General features: G+C 28.6%; 1 long non-coding RNA gene across 2 annotated transcripts in view; it reads right to left on the bottom strand.

Moving 5' to 3' along the window:
* Window positions 1-20,392, bottom strand: part of LOC122269141 (uncharacterized) — a 151,327-nt gene extending 130,935 nt beyond the window's left edge. For both annotated transcript variants that reach the window (XR_006225000.3, XR_011636991.2), the window contains exon 1: window positions 20,047-20,392. This is a non-coding gene — a long non-coding RNA (uncharacterized LOC122269141). The remainder of the gene's footprint in view (window positions 1-20,046) is intronic.
* Window positions 20,393-26,476: the final 6,084 nt, after the last annotated feature.

The raw sequence follows: 26,476 nt of genomic DNA, 5'->3' as shown, positions 1-26,476 counted from the left end.
TCTTTTTTGATAATTTGAAATGTAAACGAGCGTCTCTTGTCTGAAAGTAAATTTTCATTCCTGCAGAAGCTTCTTTCAACGTCGACTGATGTTATAGGTGCGTACTTGAAAAAGACGGTCTCACTTACTTACAATTCTTCTTCAATTTGAAAAGATTTTGCTTCACCTGTTAATATTCCATAGATTTTCTTCATTGTTTGGAAGCCAGTGTAATAATGAAAATTGATAAAAAACAGTAAAAATTGGAAAAAATTAACAAAAAACTTTAAAAAATGCATTAAAATGCAAAATACGCCCCAAAATTTAAAGAAAAATGCCCTATAAATCTAAAAAAAAATGCTCTAAAAGACAAAAAATGTTCAAAAATGCAAAAAATGCAAAAAAATGCAAATGTCATCAAAATCCGGGCCTTAGTTATAACAATTTCAAAAATTAATACAGAGCTTTGGAATTTTCGTTAATTGTTGTATAAAATATGATAGTGGAAGTTTGGATGGATAAAATTACATAATAGTTTAATTATTTTTACGCATAATAAATCTTTCACACCCTTTATTTTGAAATCAAATTTAATATTATGCAAGAAACTTTGTATTTTTTTAATGATAAAATAGCTTAAAATATTAAAAGAATAAACGCATTTTTCAGATTCAAAACTGTGCATTATGCTATCCTATTGTTAGTGAATTACGAAAACAAAATTTTATAATGTCATAATAGGACATTTATTGAATTATTTTAAAAATTTTATTTAAGGGAATTTTATAAAATATCATAAAAACTTTGTATTTAGACGTTTTTGTCAGAAAATGTTAGTAAATAGAGAGTAGACTCAAATAAATTTTGTCTCAGTTAACATTAAATATTTGTATCGGTTTTTCAAAGGAATTTTAGTAATTTCTCATATACTATTTACAAGAATTTACTAATTTTAACTCGCAAACATTCAGGAAGTCAAAAAACTTCCCAGTAGGTGCATTTCTCAAAAATTGGCAGTAAGCATGTAAAAGATATACAAATATTGAATATTTATGACAGTAAGCACATATACACGGAGAAAAAAAATCTGATAATATTGCAGTACTGTATGGTAATGACATTTACATTAAAAAACACAAGTCTGGTAATGAAAATCAATAGAAACGGTATTTAAACTATTCATCTAAGTATTCATCAGTAATTTTTCTGTTCATATGGTTACAGTCTATGGGAAATTCTAATTTTCTAAATTATTGTACATATTTAGTTAAAAACCTAGTAAATTTGTTCGAATAAATGGATTTCATTCTCTAAATTATCAAATTTTACTAGTTTTTTCATATATTATAAATCCATATTTTATTGTTGATTTTACTTAAATCATTACCAAAGCGCTTCGGTAAAAATCAGCGAGCTATTTGGTGTCCCCATAGTGCCACAAACAAGGAAAATTCTATCATATTCTGGCTATTTTAACCATACTTCTTTTCTCTGTGTAGCTATTTTAAAATTAGTTTTTTCCTTCAAACTTAAAATTTTCTGTTGACATAATGCTATATTTTAGAACACTTATATTTCATGATTTCAGATTCAAACGTTCAACTGTAAATGCTTATATGTATATACACGCCATAAATTTTGAACAAAATCTTCAGATTTTGAATTTAAAATTTCTTGTGGGCGAATCAAACACTATATTTCAATTTTAGCTTCGCACCCAGAATTGAAGCCAGATACGAGGATAAGCAGAAAAAAGGAAGTGGGCTAGAAAATAAAATTTACAAAATCCATATAAACGACTTCAACTTTCCAAAACATCATTTTTGCCGAACGTTTTTACCTCCAGTAGTCGAAACGAAGATTAGATTTTTGAGACTGGGAGGCGGAATTGTAAAGTGTGCCCGGGTAAAAAATGCCCTCGACCAAAAGCTGACCGGGGCATAAAATGGATATCTTATTTCATTGTTGGTAGTAAGAGGTGTGCTTCCCGCAGAGCAGTTGTCGATCTTTTTGTCCCATTCTTTGCAGTTTATTTGGTTTCATGATCATCAGATTTAGTTAGGGGTGTGCTGTTGCTAACGGATTCGAAATTTTTAGGTCGTTTTTCGAAAAATAATAATTCGAAAGATATAAGTACTGACTATTTAATTTATATGCTGATTTTATATAAATTTTTACTGTCTTGCTTCCAAACGTCGCCGTAAGTATAATGAACACTGTAAAAAACACGGTAAAAACCCATTTTTATCGGAATATGTTATAGATTTTAAAGATCAAAAATCTGATATATCGTAATTTCTGCAGTAATATTTACTATAAAATCATTGAATTTCTTTAATTAAAGAAAAATTTCTGTAAATCCATGCGCCATCTGTCAAAATTACGATATAATATTTTACAGTAAAAAAAAGGACTTTATGGTAAAATTGATTTTACGGTAAAATGGATTTTATGGACCCTGCAACAAGGGTGCTAGTACTTTTTACCTTGATTTGATAAAAGAATTTACCTTATATGTTTTTATTGGTTGACTAATCAAAAGGCAAAAGTTAGATACAGTTTCTTTACTCTAAGTGGCGAAGCAACATGCGTGCGGAAATTATGTATGAAGCCTTAAATATGATTAAAGTCGGATCAACCTGAGGTAAAATTATGTGTGGTACATCAGGCATGTTAAAATTATGAAAGGAGCATCACACGTGATGAATTTAAGTATGGAGCAATAATAATAGAGTTATGTAGGGAGCAATAAAGTGGTGCAATCAATTATGGAGCAACACAAGTTTCAAAATTAAGTGTAGAACAAGGCTTGTATATTAATTCTGTGGATAGCAACACAAGTGGTTAAATTATATTTGGAACAAGAAACATAGTTAAATAGTGTATGGGGTAACACATGTGTGGGTAATATGTGTGGAGACGCATACTTGTGAAATTTTGAGTAAAGCAATACGCTTTGTAATATAATATATGACTCAAAGCATGTTATGAGATTATATATGGAGTGATGCACGAAGCAAAATTATGTGGATAGTGACAACAGTGGCAAAATAACAATAAGAGAAACATACTTGGTGGCACTATGAATGGAGGAACATACTGAAGAAATTTAATATGAAGCAATATGCGTGGTGGTATTATCTATAGTGCACAAACTTGAAATTTTATTTTATTTTTTATTCATTTATTTATTTTTCCTTGTCTCAGAGTTTGGTTATAAGTATCAATGGTCTTTTATTTCAAATGGTTCATTTTCCAAGTTATTCCCGTTCGCGTAACTAGATTTAATCACTTAATTTGCATAATTTAACTTTTTGGTGTCTTTAAATCGAATGCTAATGCCAACAAGGTCACTTTTATTCAAGCTTTGAAATGGATGTTATAGGCTATATTACACAAACGCAGTCACCACATTTAAGCCAAATGTGAAGGCCTTACTGCAGTATAAAAAATATGGTTGCGATAGTGTAGTCAGAGGAGGTTTTGAAAGTTTAAGATTTTAACGTTTATTTCCCTTTTTACGTATATTATCAAATCTTTCGAGCTATTTTAGAGAATCAAAATTCTTTTAACACAATTATAAAACTCATTTATGCAAAAATAAGTTAAAGCAAAATATAATTTCTTAAGGTTATTTTTAATTGTTTGTTTTATTTGGGAGGAAAAAGAGAATTTCAAAGTATACAATGTTTTTTTATCATTTTAAATTGCGTGTTTTTAAATGTCAAAATACTAAATTTGAGCAAATTTGAATTTTAAAAAATTCAAATAATTTATTTAAATTTCTTATTAAAATAAATGAGCTACTACTCCCTCTATTTAAGGAGTCAAAAATTACTATCCACAGGAAAAAAGGTATGCTTATTTAAACATAAAAGTGTCAAAAAAAGTTTATTCAAAGGCAAAAGTATCAAAATAGGTTTATTCAAACGCAAAAACGTACTTTTGTACGTTTTTGTGACTGATTTCGTTTCTTAAAATACTGTCTGCACTAGCTAATTAGTATTTGAGGTCATCCCATGAACCATGAAGATTGAATCATAGTTCAAAAAAATCAGATCTTTAGATCAAAATACTCGCATTAAGGATATAAATTGTAAATATGTACATCCACTAAGTTCGTATTATTGAAATTAAAATAGATAATAAACATATCGTAATTATGAATTAAGCTAAAATATAATTTTGAAATATAACATTTGCTGAATTTAAAAGTTCGCAACAGATTAGAACATATTTGTTTGTAGCTATTGATATTAAACTTTTTCAAAATTATACATACACTGTATAATCTTGAAAAAGTTTTGAAAAAGTTTAATAGAAAAAAAGGCCATAGATGGCGCCACTGGAAAGCACTTACAATCGTACCCCTCTGCCTTAACAGGCATACGTCAATAACAACAAGCATTCATATACTTTAAATATCGTCAATATATTATTTAGAATTGAGTCTGAAATAGCGTAAGTTTGTTGTTGTTCCGCAAGCTACAGAAACAAATGTTCACTCCTACAAAATGCATGCATAATTTTTGTTGCGTAATAAAGATAATTATATTTTACCCTTTTTAAATATCTGCTAATTGTACTAAATCTCATAACATTTAATTCTAATCAGATTTTGTCAGATCAGATCTAATCAGATCAAACACTGATCAGCCGGATGTAGTTTTATCACCCATCTTTGATAACACCATTATCTGCAGATGTTTTTGTGCATCATGTTTGGTATAAAGAAGTTGACATCATTTTCGGTGTACACCACATCCACAATTTCTTTTTTGCAGTCTAGGTATTCATTAGAAATAAAAATAATTCTAATATTACCATTATCTTCTTAGAAATTACCAATTCTCCAGGATAAAATACTCTATCCTAGTTATTTGCCCCAATTGTGAAAAAAAAAAAGAAATCCGAACAATGAACAATGGAGTAAAAGAAATAACAACTTACTGATTCAAACTTATTGAATGGTAGGAATCATATAAAGTTTAATAAAGTTTCCCATGAGAAGAACATTATGTCAGCAACTCCAATCGTCTTCTATTGCCCTACACTGACAGCTGATTTTTTTTCTGTACAATATTAATCAAAAATGTATGTTTGGTAACTTGGAGCTTTAATTGTCAATCTTAATGCTTTTACTATCTTAATTGTCCATTTTTTACACTAATATGTGCAAGATATCTATTTCTGTCGTATCTGTATTAACCATACTGGCTATTTAGCCCATTTAATTAATAAATTTACTAATTTATGACATTACTTTTTTTAACAAAAAATAAATGGTCAAATAAATAGCAAGTATTGCAGCATTTTTATTTTAGCTCATAAAAAATTGATTGAAAATTAAATTTGTAGTTTGAAATTTTGCTTCGTATGATCCGTGATTCAAATTGAGTTCTTTTATAAATCCATTCTAAAAGGTATAAAAATCTGTTGAAATGGGTAATTTTTGCAACAATATTCCTATCAATAGAAATATTAATCTTTTCATACAATTTGATAGCTCGAAATAGTCGTGTTTGTTCAATTTTCTATATTTCTATTTCATAAATTAAGGAGTGTATTATTCATAGGGAGATTTCAAAAGCAATCTGGTAAGCGCACGGAACGTTTTCAAAATTAAAGTGAAATGACAGATGAAAAAAAAAATGCTGCTTGAAAATTAAATTCCAAATTTGTTTAAAACATGCATTTTTGGTGTTTCAAAACAATTAAAATTATGAAGTTCCATATTAGTGTTAGGTAGGGTTTAGTCCGAATTAATTCATTTAGTTAAAATTTATATGAAATACAAAATTCTATTAAGTAAAATGACGATTACAGAGTTTTTTTTTAAAATTTTGTTCCTGAATTAACAGTTAAGAAAACCGCAAACGTTTAGAGATTTTGTCAATTAGTATCAAATGACCATACATGTTTTATTAAAAAAAAATTATAATTATATAAATTTTTTATGATTTAGTTGAAACATTCTTTGTTTCAAATAACTAAAATGAACATAAATTCAATAAAAAAATATTCAGAAGTAAAATGTATTAAAATTTCCACTTCCCACATTTGCACATATTTCAAGCCATTTCAAAATTAGACTTTTTATATATCTAGCTAAATTCACCCGATGCCAAGATAAAATGCACAAATACGGAAATTATGATCAGGGCCCTTTAATCTGGTACATTTTTTCACGCCAAAAAAAAAAAAAAAAAAAAAAAAAAAAATTCTCCTTCAAAGCAGAAGATACCGATCTAAGTACACCAGCTTCAGTCTTATTTTCTGGTGAATACGACTTGAATACTTTTATCAGCAGAGCCACAGACCTGCAAGATAATCGTTCATACCAGGATTGACATGAGTTAAAACGTTCTGAACGACCACAGTTCAGAAGCAAAGCATCGTTAAACTCCGTCCCTCAATTCTTCCGAATGGAATATAGAACTCTCAGAGCGGTCCCCACTGAGCCATCTTGGATTGAAGAATATAACACTTTCCCCACCAAGATCGGAAATGAGGCATCCAAAAGGTGATGGAAGTTGGCTTCTATGGATTTCTTCCTCTCCTCCCCCAATCCTAAAATTTGAAATTAACCGCGAAAAAGTGATTGCTTCCCGTACAGGAAATTCAGCTCCCCACCATCCCCTTCAAATTCCCAAAGTGAGTTCTTAAAGTAAAAGGATGCACTTTGGTAAGCGTGGGGGACGACTTCCATATATGTAGAAAGCGGTGATTTTCTAAACTGAACTGTTTCATGCCCGAAACTTTTAAGGTGGAAAAGATTACTGGAATTTGATGATTATTAGCATCAACCCCTCTGGGCTGGAGTGTAAATCGTTCGATCTTTAAGATGGGGGAATTTGAAATGCATATTATATCCGTTTAGGAAGTGGAGTACAGTCGTTTTAAAATTTATCGTACTTGGAAGTAAATAAACTTTTCGAGCTTATACATGTAGTTATAATGGCTGGAATTACATTAAATTTCATCATTTAGGATCAATGTTTGTGATACAGTTGGGGATATTAGGGGGAACTTTGAAGTTTAAGAAAATGTCATTTTCTAATGATTTTAAAGTTTCAAATAAAATATTTTTGTTTTGAATTTAGTCTGCTTTAGCTTAAGATATCGTTTCTAAATCTCGAAAACGGGAAATAAATGCTTATTTTGAAGTATTTTATTTGAATTTATAACTCACGTTGAACTACTGATCCATTTTTTGGTTTGCGACTATCAATGTTCGACTCATTAGCCTTGAAATTTTGAACTCAAACCAAAGGACAAGAGAACTTCTGGTCAAGCGTAGGGTCAACCTAGAATTTTTGATGGAACTAACCCATTATGTGGAACATTGCATTACAGGCAGAGAAAAACCATGATTAGCCCGCTCTGTAAAAAAATTTCAGATCAAATTACGGTATAATGTACCGTCACAAGAGTGCGTCATCCACAAAACCTATTTTTACTGTAAAATATTATAAAGTAATTTTCACTGTAATATTTATTAAATTAGAGTTCTTTCGTCATTAATTTCTTTAGCATTATCATTTTATTTCTTTACATTTTCACCAGCGCTTTTAGCTTCTATTGATTTTTAATCTTCACTTTTAACTGATTACCACCACTGTCATTTGAAAAAATTTTATTGCATTTTTAGTTTAAATATTTAATGTAATAATTTGCGTTTAATCTCCGTATACCCCCCTGGTGTGGTTCGGGGTTCTACTTAGTACTACTTAGTAGTTCTTATGGGGTTCTACTTAGTAGTTCTTATCCAAATTAGGGTTATTCAGTGATTTCATGGTAATTATTGCCTTAAAAATTACGATATATCAGATTTTGTAACATGTTCCGATAAAAATGGATATTACAGTTAAAAGAACCGGCATCCTGAGTGCCGGTACATTTTATCCTAACTTGAGCATGAAATTGACGTCAAAGATTCTCTAACTCTTGGGCCATGCCTTGTACTATTTTAACCCAGTCCAGAAGCCAAGGGAACAGGAAGATGACCTGTATTACCATGGTTAATTTTGAAGTAATTAACTTTGAGAATAAATTCAACCACAAAATGCATAGTGTCCGAACTAACCTAATAATGCCCAGAAACATAAAGTGCAAACATAAAGAAGCAGTATTTTTAATGGGTGATTCCTGCACGTGGCACATAGATGCTACACATATATGACGCATGAGTGTTTTATATAATGATATAATACAGAATATGTTTGCAAAAAAGTATATTAAATAATGTAATATGCATCTCAAATATGCGTCCTGTTTGAATATGCGTCTTTGCTTGAAATATTTTGGACCAAATGTTTATCGATGAAAATAATTTTATTCGTAATGATAACAAACTTATATAAACTTATTCCAACTGTCTCGTCCAGGAATGCATTTGTTCCTAACAAGTGGATATTTTCTTCTGTTATCTACCGTTTTAATTTTATAAAGACCATGTGCTTTGATTTCATATTCAAATAAAAATATGTATATTATTATTAAATTTATGGTATACAAAACTATCTTATTTCTACAAAACAAATCTTAATAACGAAACGCTTGGGTAACAATAGTTTTTTTTTTCCTAAAAAAAGCGGGTTCATTTTTAAAATGACGGAAAGCACAAAAGTGTGGAGTAAACAATACTTATTTGAAAAAATTCTCCGATTTTTCTAAAGAGGGTGATATTTTTCTCTAATTTAAGCAAGTATAAGTGATATAATTAAATAAGTATTATCATTTATATCAGATAAAGGAACACACATGTCATTTATTTGTTTTCTTCTGAAAAATTTTAAATCGTTACGATGCTCTTCTATAATTTCGAACGAAATAATTGTTAATACTAGTACAAAGGAGATCTTCTGTTACACAACATCATTATTTACTTTTCGTTATTCCAATAATGATGAAACTTGTTTATTTGTCCACAACTTCTCTCTTCATCGTAAATTTTTATCATGTACCGCCTACGTTATTTTGTCGTACTTATCGAACAATATTAGAAAGGGATAATGGAATATTGTTTATCTGTTTCGCTGGGGAACAATTTTTTTGGTTCGTTTTCTGCTGTTTTTTTAAACCTATCTAGGATATTCTCGCGTCTCTAGTTTCAAATCTGAAATTGATGTTTCTTTCCAAGTTATAGTTTTTTTTTAAATGACTCTTTAGTCTTTTTTTTTGAAGAAATGTACAAATTTAAAAACGTTATATGTAACAGGGGGTTGCATAAATGTTGCGACAAACTTCTAGCGGAGTCAGGGCACATTATCAGGTTTATAATTGTATAGAAACGCGTGCCTGGGACCATGTCACAAAGGGCGCTTCTGAACTGTTTCTTCCTGCATTTATAGTACGGATCAGATCGTAATAGGGAAAGTGTCCCTAGAGGCGTATGGCGACATTTCAGGGCATGTACAAATTATATACTTATGATGTGTCCTATTTCCCTTAGAACTTAGTTACAGCATTTACGTGAACTCTGCTATATATAACGTTTTTAAACTAGTACATTTTGATAAAAAAAAATAAAAATGCCCTTTGAAATAATCTGCAGCTTTAACAGCAAGGCTAATTCCAGAAATTAAATTTCCACCCAAATTAGGCAAGATCAAGTATTTGTATAAATGCAACAAAATATTTTTTTCCAGTTGTTATTAAATCGTTTCCATCTACTCTCATAACTAAAATTTTTCCTTTTGTGTAAAACTTGATCAGTTAATGATCAGTAATTTATTGTTATAAACTAGGATTTCTATGACTATTTATAAATAGTGCAAAAATCTCAGGGTACATAATATTCTCAGTTAAAATTTTATCATACTATGAAAACTATTTTTACAATAATATTTACTACAAAAATATCCTGGAATTTTTACAGTGTCCCGGCAAAATATTTAATATCTTTATTTAATTATTATGATATGTGTCTTAAAATATCAATACGATAAATGAACATAAATAAATTTGTATTTTCGAAAATTTAACACAACTATCATCAATATTTTTTTAATATTTGAAATGGAACGGTAGTGGCTTAGGGGATGGAGCTCTCGCCTTTCAATGAGGTGACCTGGATTCGAACCTGGTCGATACGAATTAAGCACCTGGCTAGTAGCAACCACAGTGCTGACGTAAAATATCCTTAGTGATAGATGGATCACGGTTTAGAGTCCCCATGCCGTCAGGATAACCGTATGAGATTTTCGTGGTTTTCCTACCCATGTAACACAAATGCAGGTAAGTTCCATCGCATTGTCAGTCTTCCACGAAAACAAATTTCTCCCAATACTTGATTTAGGAGTTTCCTTGTCTTCTGGATTAGTTTCAAAACTACAAGGTTACGGAGTTAAACAGTGGTAGCTGTAAACCAAAATTGGGTCTGTTGTTTAACAACGGCTATAAAATAAATATTTGAGATGAATTAAATTTATTTTCATGTTTATATGTTAAACTAAAGCTTCACACAGCTCCTTTTTTGCTCAAAACAGTTTCTTTTAACTCTCAACATTAGATAAAACATTATTTAATTTGCATTTTTCTTGCATTTAATATAGTGGAATGTCTGGTACAGATAAAATTAAATGCATTATTTAATAAATAAGTTTGGTAATAAACATTTCCGTTGAAGCTGAGAAAATGAACGCATTGGTGTGTAACAAAACCTTCCACTTGGAAAGACTAAAAGGAGGAAAATAAAAGATTTACTTAATTATATTAAGCAAGAAAAATCTACAAGGATATTCCATTACGCGAAAGCTGATTGGAATTGACTAATTACTCGAACAATAGATAATTTTTTTTCTTAAAGAAGCTGTAAAACATTTTGTTTATCGAGAACTAAATGTTAATTTAAATGCAGAAAAAAAAAAACTGAAACAAATTTGTTCGCAAAAACAAAGGAATTCTTGGAGTTATCGTGTGCATGTAAAATTATTTCTTTAAAATACTAGACCAAGCTATGATAAATCTGAATAAAATCGTAAAAATTTTCTAGTATGCAGCCAAGCGTAAATTTTTTAAGCTTGTGTGTGAACTATAAATTATTACCATACTGAGCATACGAAAATACAAAGAAACTGAACCCTCACACATAGTATTTCCTGGTCTAGGAAATGGTTTCAAATTATAAAAATTTGATTTTTAAACTACATAAAATAATTCATAAATTACGTAAAATAATTCATAAATGACATAAAATAATTCATAAATTACATAAATTACACATAATAATTCATAGATTACATAAAATAATTCATAAATTACATATAATAATTCATAAAATACATAAAATAATTCATAAATTACATAAATTAATTTTCATTGCAGTATATTCTGAATAATTTAATGTAAAATAAACATATTATATTCTGAATGAGGTTCCTCTTCGGAAGCTTCACTTTCTCCTTATATATTGGAGTCTAGGTCTGAAGCAAGGACAAATTTTTTTTTAAAATGTGCTTTTTTTTAGCTTAGTAATTCGATTATTTATAATAGAATTCTATTATTATCTACATAAGATAATGCAATTACACTGCAAGTACAAAGATTAATGCTTCTAAATTATAATAGGTTGGATGTATTTTTTCAAATTTGCAATGAATCAATGACACCTGAAATGAATAATCTCAAAAAACTGAATGGCCAAGTATTTAAGTCGATGAAAAAATTTTATTAGCATCAGAATTGGTTAAGATGGGAAAAGTTGTCATATTTCGAGCGTTCAAACATGACACTCATTCTCGAGATCCTCTAAATGTTAATGATACACGCAAAGAACAAAACGAAACAAACACAAACAAAAATAACAAAGCAGATTATAAATAAAACGTAAAGTTTCTAACAAAAATAAAATTAAAAGAAAAGTTAAAAAAAAACACATATCAAGGAATCAAAGATCAACACTTAGTTCTAAATAAAATCAATTTTTATAATTAACATTTTAATACGTGATTAATTTTTTCTTAGTAAATTATGTACATAAAAAAATGTCAATAAATGTAGATGTTTCACTTGAACGCATTTTGTTAAAAAGGGCTGTTAAATATAAACTCTAACGAAATATTCTAATTAAAAATTCAATTTACCCTACTAAAAATAAAAAAAGAAACTCTTTGTTTTAGATGACAAAACGTTCTGCTCTGAATATTATCGAGTTTTCGGGAATATGCTTTAGTTAGAACAATAGTTAATCAAGGTCAGTGCACTAGATCAAAAGTACTAATAGTTAGCGATGCATTAAAAGTCTGCCCACATTCCGGATATTTGCCAGACGGATATTTTTTTCAATTTCGACATGATCACATTCAGATTCGTGATCGATTCCGGAAATTTTGTTCTTTCTCCTTTTGAAGCAAATGTTACATTGTTTCCACTCAAGTTTTTTTCTTTAATTTAAACAAAACACTGTAATGGAGATTGAATTTCTAATAAAACAAGAATGAAACGCAATCTATTTATTTTTTATAATAGATTATAGTAAATTTTTTTTGGACATAATAGCTGGAAAAATTTATTTAGGAGACGAAGTTTAAAATGATGTAATTAATAGAACACTGTAAGTAATTTCGGATCAAACTACGGTATAAAGTATCGGTACGTTGGGTGCCGATAAGGTCATCCGTAAAATCCACTTTTACTACATAAGAATCATCCGTAAAATCCTTTTTTACTTTAAGATATTTTACCGTAGTTTTTACAGTAATATTTATTTAACTAGAGTGATTCGAGGATTTCACTTAAATAATCACTGTAAAAATTATGGTATATGAGATTTTTCGTACCGCAATATTCTCCGGTAAAAATGAATTTTTCTATATAAAGTACAGACCCCCGTAGTGCCAGTACTTCTTATCGGTACATTGTATCGGCGTCATCCATAAAATCCATTTTATCGTGGACTCTATTTTTGCCTTAAAATATTATACCGTAATTTTTAAGATTATATTAATTTAATTCGAGTGATTCAGTGATTTTACTTTCATTATTACATGCAAATTTTTAAAAAAATTACGCTACATGCGATTTTTTTCCCGCAACATGTACCGGTAAAAATGGATTTTACGGTAAAAAAGTACCGGCACCCAGAGTGCTGATATTTTTTATCGGAATTTGATTCGAAAATTTCTATAGCGTAGGTCAATAATGAATAAAACTCCAACAATTTCGTTTGTAGCATAAATTGTGATTGGAAACAATGTCTAGTTCAAAATACATTTAGAATATTTGCCCCAGTACGCATTATAATATTTTTCTATTTCGTCAAATACTAAAAAATTTGAATCTTTAGGTATTAATGACGTCTCTCAAAATTCCGCAGTATTGGGCAAATCAAAATGAATGCCGAATATCATAAGTGTACTGAAATGTAGTTAGTGTATTCATTAAAACTGTATATACATGCAAAAGTAAATACAAGCAAGTTAAGAATATACTTCACACAAATATTCAAAGAGCGCTCTCTTTAATACCACATGCATAAAGTCTGATACGTAATTATTTTATTTTATAACCGTCGTTGAACAGCCGACCCAATTTTTGGGTTTATGACGACTAATGTTCAGCTCCGTAGCCTTGTAATTTTGAACTCAATCCAGAAAACAAGGGAGCTCCTGGATCGAGTATTGGGAGAAATTTGCCTTCGTGGGGGACATTTTGATGGAGATAAGTCGCATTTGCGTTAGATGTAGAGGAAGACCATGAGAACCTCCCACGGTTAGCCTAACGGTAAGGGGAACCCATGATCCGTCTACCACTGAGGATGCGGAATTCGTATCGACTGGGATTCAAACCCGGTTCACCACATTGGAAGGCGAGCGATCTATCCTCTGAGCCATCGCGGCTCTGACATGTAATTATCGTCAATTTTGTGCAGCATGTTTTGATGCTGGTGATAACAGCTGGAATAGGGGCTTTCGAATCAGTCATGGTCGTTGGAACTGGAAGCACACTGTCAAAACAGCATTAGTGAGATCTGGGGATCATGGAGACTAAAGCAAGAATACATTGACGTTCTTGCTTTTTGCTATTGATTCGCTATTTTACGAATGCGTTGTTTTTCATTCCTTTTTTGTTTTCGCAAAACTGCTGATGAACATTGGACTTTCAGAGCTACCTATTGCTTATTTGTACTTGCTTACATCACTTCTGTATGTATGTATATTTCTAATGATGGAAATGAACGTACGAATGATGGAATCTATAAGTACAGATTGATTATTGTGCATTCGTTTTGACTTTGCATTTCAAAGAGTTTTTTTTTTTTTTTTTTGTAAGTTAAGGTTGCATGCGACTTTTTAAGTCAGAATTTAGCAAATTTCTCTTTATAAACCAATATGAAATTTATTTTATAAATTGTCAGGCTTGGTTTTGAAAAAATGAGGTAGATTGAAGGTATTAATGTTGGTAAATCCTTCAAAATAACATTAAAAATTAAAAAATAAATACAAAATTATTCCTCGCTCTTCATATACCATCAAAAAATCTTTCATCCCCTGAGGTTTAATAATAATGAATTGCCACAATAATGAGATTTATTTGTTTTTAGCGATGTTTGAGAAAAATTAAAAAATAACACTGTCGATTTTATTATAGGAAAAATGTTCTTTTAAAAAATTACAATCTCTTTAATCTCTTAAGTGTTTAAGGATTAATTTAGAAGAAAAAAATGAACTGCGCAAAATAATAATATAGTTCTTTTTAAAAATAAATTCAACTTTAGAGCCAATCAATGTAATATCGCCAATTCAATCATTTTAATATTTTTAAAAACTATTTAAGTGATTTAAATGTCAATATCAAATGGTATTTATTAAATTAATTTTTGAACAAAAAAAATTTTTTGTTGAAATTTTTTTTAAACTTAAAAGGTCTCTTTCAGAATCTATTGTTTATTTCAAGGGGTACATGAAAGGTATTAAATTTATCTTTATTAATACATAAATATCTGTGCCATAAGTTTTTCAAAATAGTTTGAAATGTTCTATATATTCATACTAAATGTTGTAAAATTACTGAAATTAGAATCTTCTAAATATTTTTTTTAAAATCATAAAAATAGTGAAAACTGCAGTAAAACTTAAATGTAATGCAAAACCGTAAATACAATGTAAAATGTGAAAAAAAATCTTACAATTGTACTTGCCAATATATTTTCTGCATGCGAATATTTTAATAATTAACTAAATTTACTTTCTGGTGCTTTTCTAACCACTGTGAAAAAATTTCTTCAAATCTGGCTAAAAATAAAAACTTTATCAGTGTAACGCTTTTTTCTCCAGCCACTAGTAAAAAAAAATATTTATTTGAAAAGTACTGAAGTTAGTTTATATTTTTTAGTGCGTAAATATCTGTGCCATAAGTTTTTAAAAATATTTTGTACATTAATATTAAATATTTAAAATTAAATGGAAATTAAAAAAATTAGAATTATACAAATAAACAACTGTAAAACTTAGAAATGCAATGCAAAAAAAATCTTACAATTGTATTTGCCAAAATATTTGCTGTATACGAATATTTCAATCAATAACAAAATTTACTTTGTTGTTTCACTAATCACTGTAGAAAAATGCTTTCAAGCCAGGTTCATAAAAATAAATTTTATCAACAAATTTTTGTTTTCTCTGCTCTTGATAATAATGAAGAAAAAATAACAAATTTAAAAAGCATTAAAGGAAATTTATCTTATTTAATTCATAAATATCTATGCCATAGGTTCAAAATTGTTTATATATGAATATCAAATGCTGTGAAATTTCAGAAAATCAGAATCTTCTAAATATTTAATTAATATTATAAAAATAGTGAAAACTGCCGTAGAACTTAAATGTAATGCAAAACGCAAAATCTTAAATACAGTGCAAAATATAAAATAAAAAAAATCCTGCAATTGTACTTGCCAAAATATTTGCTGCAAGCAAGTATTTTAATATATAAATAAATATACTTTATGCTGTTTTTCTAACCACAGTGGAAAAATAAATTCAAGTCTGGCTCAAAAAAGGAACGTTATCAGTGAAGCGCTTGTATGTCCTACTACTAAAAAAATAATATTAAAAAAATAAAGTATTGAAGTAAATTTATCTTTTTTAGTACGTAAATATCTATACCATAAGTTTTTAAAATTAATTTGTAATTGATATTAAATGTCATGAAATTAAATAGAAACTACTAAAAATTGGAATCTCCTAAATATTTTTTTGAAAATTATGAAAAAAGTGAAAACTGTTGTAAAATTCAGAAATATAATGCAAAATGTAAAGAAAAAAATTCTTACAATTGTATTTGGTGAAATATTTGCTACATAGGAATATTTTAGCACATAACTAAATTTGATAAAGGCTGTTTTGCTAACTACAGTGAAACTTTATTAACCCAACGCTTGTGCTTCCTGCCATTGACAAAATATAAATAAAATAATAAATTTTAAAAGTATTAAAGTAAATTTACCTTTATTAATATATATAAATATCTATTCTATAAGTTAATTATATAAATATTAAATGTCGTGAACTTGAACGGAAATTATTACTAATTAGAAACTCCAGATTCTTTTTTTAAATTATAAAAATAAAAAAAAAACTTAGATATGCAATGCAAAATGTAATAATACTATTTATGTGTTATACTATTATAATGTTACTGTTTATTTGCCAGAATATTTGCTGCCTGCAAATTTGTTTAGCTACTAGCGACATATCTAGCCACTGTGAAAAATTACTTTCAAGACTGGTTCTAAGCCTTTATCAGCAAAATACATGTTTGTCCTGACATTGACAAAATTAAAAAAAATAAACAATAAATTAGTTAATTAATAAACAAACACTAAAAATAAATTTGTGTAAAAAAAAACTAATTCCTGTTAATTTTGTGCATCTTTAGAACTGATACCCCCCCCCCCCGAAAAAAAATTTTAATCTTCGAAATGAAAAAGAAAAACTAGCGCGCGCTATATCATTAAATCAGTAAATAATTAATATAGATTATTAAATCAGTAAATAAAACTTCAAAGAAGCAAAACGGTAAATTTCAATTGGATTTGAAAATAATCATGAAATTTAATAAATTATTAAAATGTTATCTGTTAATGTAAACATTTCTGATTCAATTCTAAAAGGTAATTTTACTTACAGTTCTGATGCCAGGAGAACTAGAGATAACTATTTTTATAGCCACACGTGGCACTTAATCTTGCCTACAAATATAAATCTTAAATTCAATAGCTTCTCACGTCTTGATGTTTATTTAAGGGTTAAAACAATAAATAATTATGAGAAAAAAATAATTTAAATCTAATCACAAAGCAAATGACAGTTACAATGATTGAGTAAAATTAACTACTTGTCTTCCGACACTTTTATTACGTTACATACAGTTGCCAAAAAATGCAAGTGCACGTAGGTCATTCAAATTAAATTCTTCATTTAACTATAGAAAAATAAAAACCGTGTTTAAGTCAAATTAACATACAATAAAGTTGAGTTCATTAAGACAGTAGACATCCAAAGTGCTAGAAGTTTATGAAAAAATAAATTTTGTGTTTTTATCTATTTCTTATGTATTCTAACCTAGCTTTTTTGAAGAAAAAAAAAGTGTAATAAATGTGATTATTTCTTTAGAGGTTGTTAATTTTTTTAAATGATGTGCACATTTGTTTATCTTGTACAACACCCTTAGAAATCAAGCAATTTTTTTGCCATAGTAATTTAACTTCAAAATTTTACAGGTGAGACAACATTTTTAGATACAGTAGGGGAGAGTGGGGTCAATTGTAACAGGGTACGATTGTAACAGAGCAAAAATTTCGAGTGTCTGGTTCTAGATTTGGTTCCTAGGTGGCGCACAAGGTGTATTTAATAAATCTACATGTACACCCCTGCTGGCAGCCATTTTTATGTACTTTTGAAAGAGTTACATCACAAAAGATATTTTCACGCTACGTAAGTACTTTTTTTGGTATTAGAATATTATATTGTAACAAAGTAATTTTGTTTAAACAAATAAAAATTATTAACCGAGTATGTAAGTGGACACCTTAATTAACATTTTTTAAAAAAAATATCGGTTTTGTTAATTAACTAGCATTGTTTTTAACAAATGAAGCTGAAATGGCGTCTTGGGGACGATTGTAACAATAAGTAAAGGGACGATTGTAACAGCTGAAAATAAATAATCTTATGTCTACAAACCATTACTTAACTCTTTAAGAACCACCAATAGTTTCCTATATCATTTATATTATGTTGCATGTGCATTATTTTATTAGTCATCTTTCACAGCACAAATTAAAATTTTTAACCCCTTAAAGTTAAAAGTTCAACCCTTTAGATCTCTGCTCATTATTATTTTTACTCCTAAAATATCACTACTATTTTGATCAATAAAAAAATATATCACAACTATGATAATATGTATAGTTAACTATGTTTTAGTTGAATTTATGAACTGTTACAATTGACCCCGTAAGTGGGGACAATTGTAACAAGTGCATGACTGTCAGAAATTGTTATAACTAATATAATAACATTTAAAATAAGGTATTTATTTTTTTTTCTAGTAGAGGATAGTCTACTTTACTCGTCTGTCAATTAATACTAATAATATATTGGATTTTTCGCTAGTTAAAAATAGTTATGTAAAAAATGTTACAATTGACCCCACTCTCCCCTATTCAAAGTTTGGCATGATTTTAGTAGAATATTTTTTGAACGGGCACTCTTAGAAATAAAATTCTCACTTTTGACGATTTAGCAATCCTTAAAGAGTATTTCATTATTTTTCAGAATTTTTTCGTCACGAAATCACTTGATTTGTGGCGAAATATGAACTCTCCAATTTAGGATTAAAATATTTCCGCTACTCAAAACTTATCATAGCGCATAGTGGGAGAATTTTAACTAAAATGACGAAATGATAGAAAATAAAGTGGATGAAGCAAACCAGCCTGTGTGAGGGTCGAGGAGTTGGCCTCGTACTAGGAAGATCCCGGGTTCGAATTTATGTGTATCTCTATCCTTCTTGTGTTGTTAGAGTGACTTCGATCCACCATTATGGTGCCCACGATTAAGTGATTATTCGTTACAACAAGTTTTTTTTCTTTTTTTTTCGGAAAGAAAATAAGGTGACGAAATATTTCTTTAATTCAGAGGAAATCCATTTCCTCGAATAAGTGACGATTGTTATTTCGTCACATTGACGAAATTTTTGCCGGAGTTTATGCTAGGAAATGACTTCGTTAAAAACGATGAAGGTTTTGTGATGCTTGCCTATCTTTGTACTGTGCATGTTCAGTTTAATAAAAATTGAAAAAAAATTTGTAATGTTTTTTTTTTTTTTTTTTAATTAGATATGCAATTTTTTTTAATGAAAAAAAATATTTCAGTCCTTACACAAAACATAAAAAAAATTCAAATTATATTGTTATTTTATAAGCATATATTTTTGAATTTAAAATAAGTTGCGTAAATTTTGAATTTAAAAAATATAATGCATAAAAAATTTATATATTTAAAAATAAAAACTCGCGAAACTTATCGCAATTGAGTTTTTTATAACAATTTTAATACAATCGGAAAACAATCAAAGAAATTTATTTTTAAAGCCTTCTGAGTTAACATAAATATTTAATTCAGCAGATACATTTAACTTTATAGTTATTTGACTGTTTGAATCCTAACACAATAAAGCATAAAATAGAAATCCTGTTATAAAAGGATTTATAAGTGGAAAAGGCTCATTCCGCTACGCGACAGCATCGGAATATAGAAACTGTCTGCCTTTTCAACACAAACCTAGACACATAATTTCCACAAAAGCATAAACAGCTTAAATGCTTCGCAATCTCACTAAACTTTAACCGCCCCAATGGACCTTAGAGCATGCTTAAATCTCTTTTTGGCATCGTTAAAAAGGAAGCTTTTGTCTCTGCGCCCTACACAAACGATAAAACAAAGATTTTGCAAACACAATCTGTGGCTTTTAGCATTCAATCTATTATCTACCACAAAGGCATCAACAATTTTGAATAGGAGAGCACAAATCCGTCAAAAGAAAGGGGTTATAACTCACTGTTGCATCTTTGGCACTGTCTGGTGATTGTAATAGAGAAAGACTAATGCTCTAGAAGTGGGTGTAATCAGCTCTGCAGAAACCATGGCTGCTAAAAGGATCTTCTTCTTTTTTTCTAGAAGCAGATGTGGTCTAAAAATAAACATTATAATCACTTCGTGGAAGTAGCTAGGTACCTTTGTTGTCGCGACATATTTATCACTGTTATCAGCTTCTTTGCTTACGTTTTTATGAGGAAAGGTGGATAACTTTTGCGGTAATGTGGAGTGTTCTGGAGTGTGATTAGAAAACGGGGAAATTAATTTTTATAAACACATTTAAAGGTGGAGAGTTTATGAAGGAAAAAAAAACCCATGGAGTGTTTGGTCGGATAAAGAAATACTTTTTAATTTCGAAATAAATTTAAAATGTTCAACAAAATTTATGAATAACGCTATAAGACAGGGCTACGCAAATTGTAATTAAGTGTAGAATATAATACGGTAATGCGAAACTATAGATATGCACGTACTATATATGTGCAAGCAAGTAAACTCAATAAAAAATTCTGAAGCAAATTACGCATAAAGTATCGGCATTTTGAGTGCATCATCCGTAAAATCCATTTGACCATAAAGTCTATTCTTATCATAAAATATTATACCGTACTTTTTATTGAAACATTTATAATCCTTTAGTTTGAGTGATTCAGTGATTTTACGGTAATTCTTGTAGAAAAAATTACTGTATATCGAATTTTTTGTTCCGTAACATGCTCCAATGAGAATGAATTTTGATGGAAAAAGTATCGGCATCTGAGTATATACCGGTACTTATTACCGCAATTTGATCCGAAAATTTTTGCAGTGTGGTTAGGAATTATGAAATTCCAAACTAGATCTCAACAATATCTGGGGTGAGAAAAATAGTAGCATGTCAAGGCAGTCATGAAAATTTACCTTGAAACAGGAGTGTGGTTGAAGAGGTACGCAGGGGAATCGTTTACAAGCACAGGTGTTTTTGTTAAAATCCCATTTTTGTCGATTTTACGGCTTTCTTTCTTATTAATCTATTTTATTTAAATTTGTTATACCCAGTAGTTTTTATGCACTGTATTTTTAAAAAAAATTAATTGAAATATAAATTTCAGTTACAACCGCCATGCCGAATTTCCAAGAATGAAGAAATGGGATTCTCTAAATTTCGGATCTACAGACATTTGAGTGTAAATTTTTTTTTTTTTTTTTTTTTTTAAAACTTTGAGATTATTTATTTATCTAGAGCAAGTTGTGATAAAAATCTCAGTAGTCAATCTCACTCCTGATTGAGAAAAATCTAGAAAAGAGTGATAGTGTACAGTTGTCTTATTGAACTGATTTGCTTTATTAAGGCTACACGGTACCCTTTTTTAAAAAAATTTTTTAAGGCCTGTAATATTAAAAGTAATAATAGATTTTCATTTGTATTATATTATTAAACTGATTTTCAAAAAGAAAAGGGAAATCGACAAACCACAATTTAAAAAATTTAAATTTTTTTAAAAAATTCAAGATTTTTTTAAATTTTTATAACTTTTTTAATTTTCAAAATTTTTCAGTTATTTTAAATAATATAAATATCTTAGATTATTAGGAACAAAAATTAGTATGGATTTGATGCTCTGATACTTAGTTGAATCTTAATTATTTTTATCGTTACTAAACACGTGGAAAACCCGAAAATTCTAAAAACTCCAACTTCAAATTCTTATTAAAAAAAATTTATACATCTCACACTGAAATCCATACTAACTTTTGGTCTGTATATACATAAAAGTTTCTACAAAAAATTTCAAGGCTTTATCTTTAAAGGGAAAAAAGCCTTAGGGAATCGAAAACAGTGGCATCAACAAAAAAGAAAGTCTGAGAAAATGACATTTAAAGTAAAGAGAACCATAAAACCAAAACTAAAAATGCTTGTACAGTCCTACTTTCTTAATATATTATAAACAAACTTATTGCTGGTCCAAAAACACTAATTTACTTGAATATTAATAGTATTATATTTTTTCACATTTAAAATTTATATGTAACCTGTATCGGCTAAAATACACGTAACATTGGTTTAGACAAACAAAGCAATAGGATTAAAGAAATAGCTAGCATAATTATATAAATATTCAGTCAATCAAGTATAACAAATATTCTGTTACGAATGTATTTATAAACTAAAAAATATTAGTCTTAAAAAAGACTTTTTATAAATAAAAATTTAGTAAAAACACAACTTTAGAACGCATCCATCAAACACCGAACATAAATAAACAACAATGCTTCTAGAAGTGAAAGTGAAATTTGATAACTTTTGGAGAAAGTGAAAATTAATAATCATCGAAATAAAATAAGTCTTTTTTTAAAAAAAAAAGTTTTAAAATTAGATTTAAAAGAAAACGAAACTAACCACGCCCCCTCGCTTGTCAAATTGTGAGTCTGACACAACTCGGAAAAATCCTAATATCTCTAAAACTAATTAGATCTCAGATGCAAAATTTTTCAACTTGCTTCCCAACCACATTAGCCACCCAAAAATGCAAAAATATTTTTTTGCATATTTTTGCGAATTTTAGGGTACTGTGTAGCCTTAAACTATTTATTGGTATATCTGCATGATATAAAATGAGCACAGTAAATAAATAGAATGAAAATCCATCCTTACAGTTAGAAATGTAAATATGTTTGCTTTTAAACAAATTGCGTAAGTTTTATTTTTCATTTTTTAATTTCCCTTGCATTTTAAATGCTTTTTAAAAAACTTTTTTTTTTCATTTTTTAATTTCCTTTGCATTTTAAGTGTTTTTTAAACAACTTTTTTTTTTCATTTTTTAATTTCCTTTGCATTTTAAATGTTTTTTAACTTTTCTTTTCATTTTTTAATTTCCTTTGCATTTTAAATGTCTTTTAAAAAACTTTTTTTTTCATTTCTTAATTTCCTTTGCATTTTAAATGTTTTTTAAACAACTTTTTCTTTCATTTTTTAATTTCCTTTGCATTTTAAATGTTTTTTAAGCAACTTTTTTTTTTCGAATGGCAGGCACCGAACTTTTAAACAACTTTGGAAATTTGTTTAAAATAATGATAAAAAAAATGCTTTTAAAAATAAAAAGGAAATCCACACTCTACTGCAATTGCATCGAAAAAAATTCCGGATCAAATTATGGTACTTTTTCGAAAATACTGGCACACAGTGTGTCAATACATTTTACCGTAAAATTCATTTTTACCAGAACAAGTTACGGAAAAAAATTCTGAAATACCGAAGTTTTGAAAAACTTTTGCTGTTACAATTACCGTAAAAATCATTAAGAAGCATTCTAATTAAAGAAATATTACAGTAAGAATTGCGATATGATATTTTACGGTAAAATGAATTTTACGAGTTGTTGCATTGCAACGAATTGATGCATTCAAAGTGCCGGTACTTAATACCGTAACTTGATCCTGAATTTTTTCAGTGTGGAAATATTGCAAGAGTATTTTTCAAATATTTCTTTTAAATTTATTGCCTAAATTTTATAAACTTCGAAATTCTGAAATAAATAATAATTTTTTTCAGTCTTTGGAGGTTTTAAAATTTTTTCCTCAGCGCAAAATTTTTTTTTAAATCAAATATCTCATTCTGAATTTTACTTAGTAATTAATAATCTAAATTTTTTCAGTTTTCAAAATTAATCTTCACCCCAACTGCGCAATAAAGTGCACCAAATACTGCATTTGAATTTATTGCATAATTTTTTTTAAAAACTCTAAATTTGCGCCTGGTCATTCATAACCCGGAACCATCTTATTCACTGCTTGAAACAGGTTCCGAGACATAATAATTCACGACCAGAATTTCCTCGCCCTGCTGCGCAAAAAAGCGAACATGTGCCATTTTTTTTTTGTCATACTTACCTATACTAATTTTTTTTTCCTTATCCTGCTCCCAAAAACGGTCAAACGACAACCTTTTCCGGGGCCGAAGATATGGCGCGCCTTCTGCGACTGACACTTTTACGGGGCCCTGAATTTAACCACTATTCATCGACCACCACCCACGCTCCCCCACAAGCTCTCCCCCTCCCTCCCAACCTCTTTTTTCCCGGGCGTACCAATTTTTACGCACCGCTGGACTCTGTGGCATTGAAGTCAGGTGACATTTTGGAATACCCCTCAACTCCGACCTTTTTAAGGAGCATGATTGATGGAATGTACGTAAAATAGTGCCGTGGCACACTCCTACCCCCTTCTGTCCTTATTCTGGAATCTTTTCACTCGTTTTTGGGACATTTTCTATTATAGATAAATCTTTTATGTTGGTAGCAAACGGTATTCGCGTGTAAGCTCGAATTGTTTTGCGGAATTTCACTTTCGAAAAAAAAAAAGTAAATAAAGAGCTGTGGAAAAGGACTTAATTAAATCTATGTTGAGCTTAAAGATGGGCGTATGTGTCGTTTAGTAGAATTATAAGCTTAAGGGTTGGAATAAATTAAGCATAAAGCTTAGATTTTTATATAAATATAATAGATATTTTAAAAAAAATTGTTTTTTAAATTTTTCATAAATAAAATCCATAACCTTAATTAGGCAATAAATTAGATGCTTGAAAATTAAGATTTTGAAAAGCTACGTATGCAAATTCCTTTAAATACACAAAATTCTTCAATAGAAAATAATTTAGTATATTTTATGATGGAAGGAAAGAAATATTTTCAACAAATCCAAGCTTCAATTTTTTTTTTAAATTTTTCATTCTAATAAGTAATAAACAAACTAAAAAAATTGCTATTGCTTATTAGTTATCGTTTCGCATGCAAATATTATCAAGCGAATTGGATTAAGAACTGAGGAAATCAAATATGCAAGGAACATAATTCTTCAAATATACTAAATAATATTGCATGTTTTGTGATGGAAAGTAGAAGAGGAGAAGAGGGTAATGTGAACTTACTTTAAGTGGATTTTCTCATTTATTATTTAGTAACTTTTTTCCCATTGTTAAATTGCAACTATAATCAGATCGATATAAATTGAGTGCAACTTCTTGACAGCAATGTCTAAGTAATAATTTTTTCTTCTTTTTTTTTAAAAAAAAGAAAGGAAATAGGTGTATTATGTTGGTAGAGTTCGTTAGAAGTTGTTAATAGATTTGGAGATTATGATGCTTAATTCTTAAGAAAGAATGACGTACCTAGTCCTACTAATCATAAATTTTTCCTTTTTTTTTTAAAAAAAAAAAAGACATTTTTAAATTTAAGGAAAAATTAGTTATCAAACTTTCATCACTAGAGACTGGTAGAATTACTAAGAATACAACTCAATGCACATATAAAATTAATATTTTTGACAAAATTAAAAAAATTAAATTATTTATCAATGGAACCAAATTGAACAATGGTTTTCAAATGTATTGTTTTGAATTCAAGATGTCTAAGTCCAGATATAAACAAGAATGCAAGAATTTTTAACTTTCGAGTTAAAAATAATATTTAATAAGGTTTTTCTGAGAATGTCATCACTATCACATAAACTTCATTATCATTATTTACTACTATTCTAATAAGTACTTAAAAATTATTGAAAATTTAATTGCTTATTAACATACGACATTATTAGTTTGACTGATATCTTTGTTTAACCTTAGCTTGAGTATGAGATTTCATCAATTTTTTTTCAACATTTATGAGCTGAAACATAACTGCTGCATGTTGCAAATGCAATTTTTTAAAACAAAAATGGAGGCATCTTGGGCAGAAATTATCTTAAAAATTTTTAGTTTAACATTTGATTAATGAAAAACTATTGATAAAAAATTTAATTACAACATAAACTAAAATGCTCTGGAAAGTTTTTAAGTAAATTGGAAAAAAAAATAATTGATCAAATTTTAAAGTATGAAAACTGCTAATTTAGAGTGCAATTTAGAGTTCGTAAAAGCTTGTTTCATCTGTATGAATTTAATACGAAAGATATATGTATCTTTCTCATTTATAGACGATACCACTTAAAAATTCCAATGTTCACACAGGTGCCTTCTACCAAATTATGAGCAATAATATGTAAATCCAAATTTTCAAAAATTTAAAAAAGCCTTTTTGGTGAAAAAAGATATGTTTCTAAGTATTGTGCAGTTATTGAGTAGAAAAGTACATAAAAGGATACTAAGGAATAGTCGGATGCAAAACTGCCACCCATAGAAAAATGTGACCTATTACTACATTTCTCTTCAAGACATAAAGAAATATTTATTTTTTTAAAAATACATAGTAGTTAATTAGTTTTTTTAAACTAATAAGTAATTTTTTTCAAAAAAAAAAGAAAGAAAAATCATCGGCAATGGACAAAAAAATTCGAGAGAAAAAAATTTTTTAAGTTTCATTTTTAGTAATTAGAATTTTCTTCTTTTTTCTAATTTAAATGCATTTAAGAAAAGGAAG

Source organism: Parasteatoda tepidariorum, chromosome 4, assembly GCF_982258835.1.
Source record: "Parasteatoda tepidariorum strain Cologne lab strain chromosome 4, Ptep-v5.0, whole genome shotgun sequence".
Classification (NCBI taxonomy): domain Eukaryota; kingdom Metazoa; phylum Arthropoda; class Arachnida; order Araneae; family Theridiidae; genus Parasteatoda; species Parasteatoda tepidariorum.
Note: the sequence above shows the minus strand (reverse complement) of the source record. Positions and strands in the feature narration are given on the sequence as shown.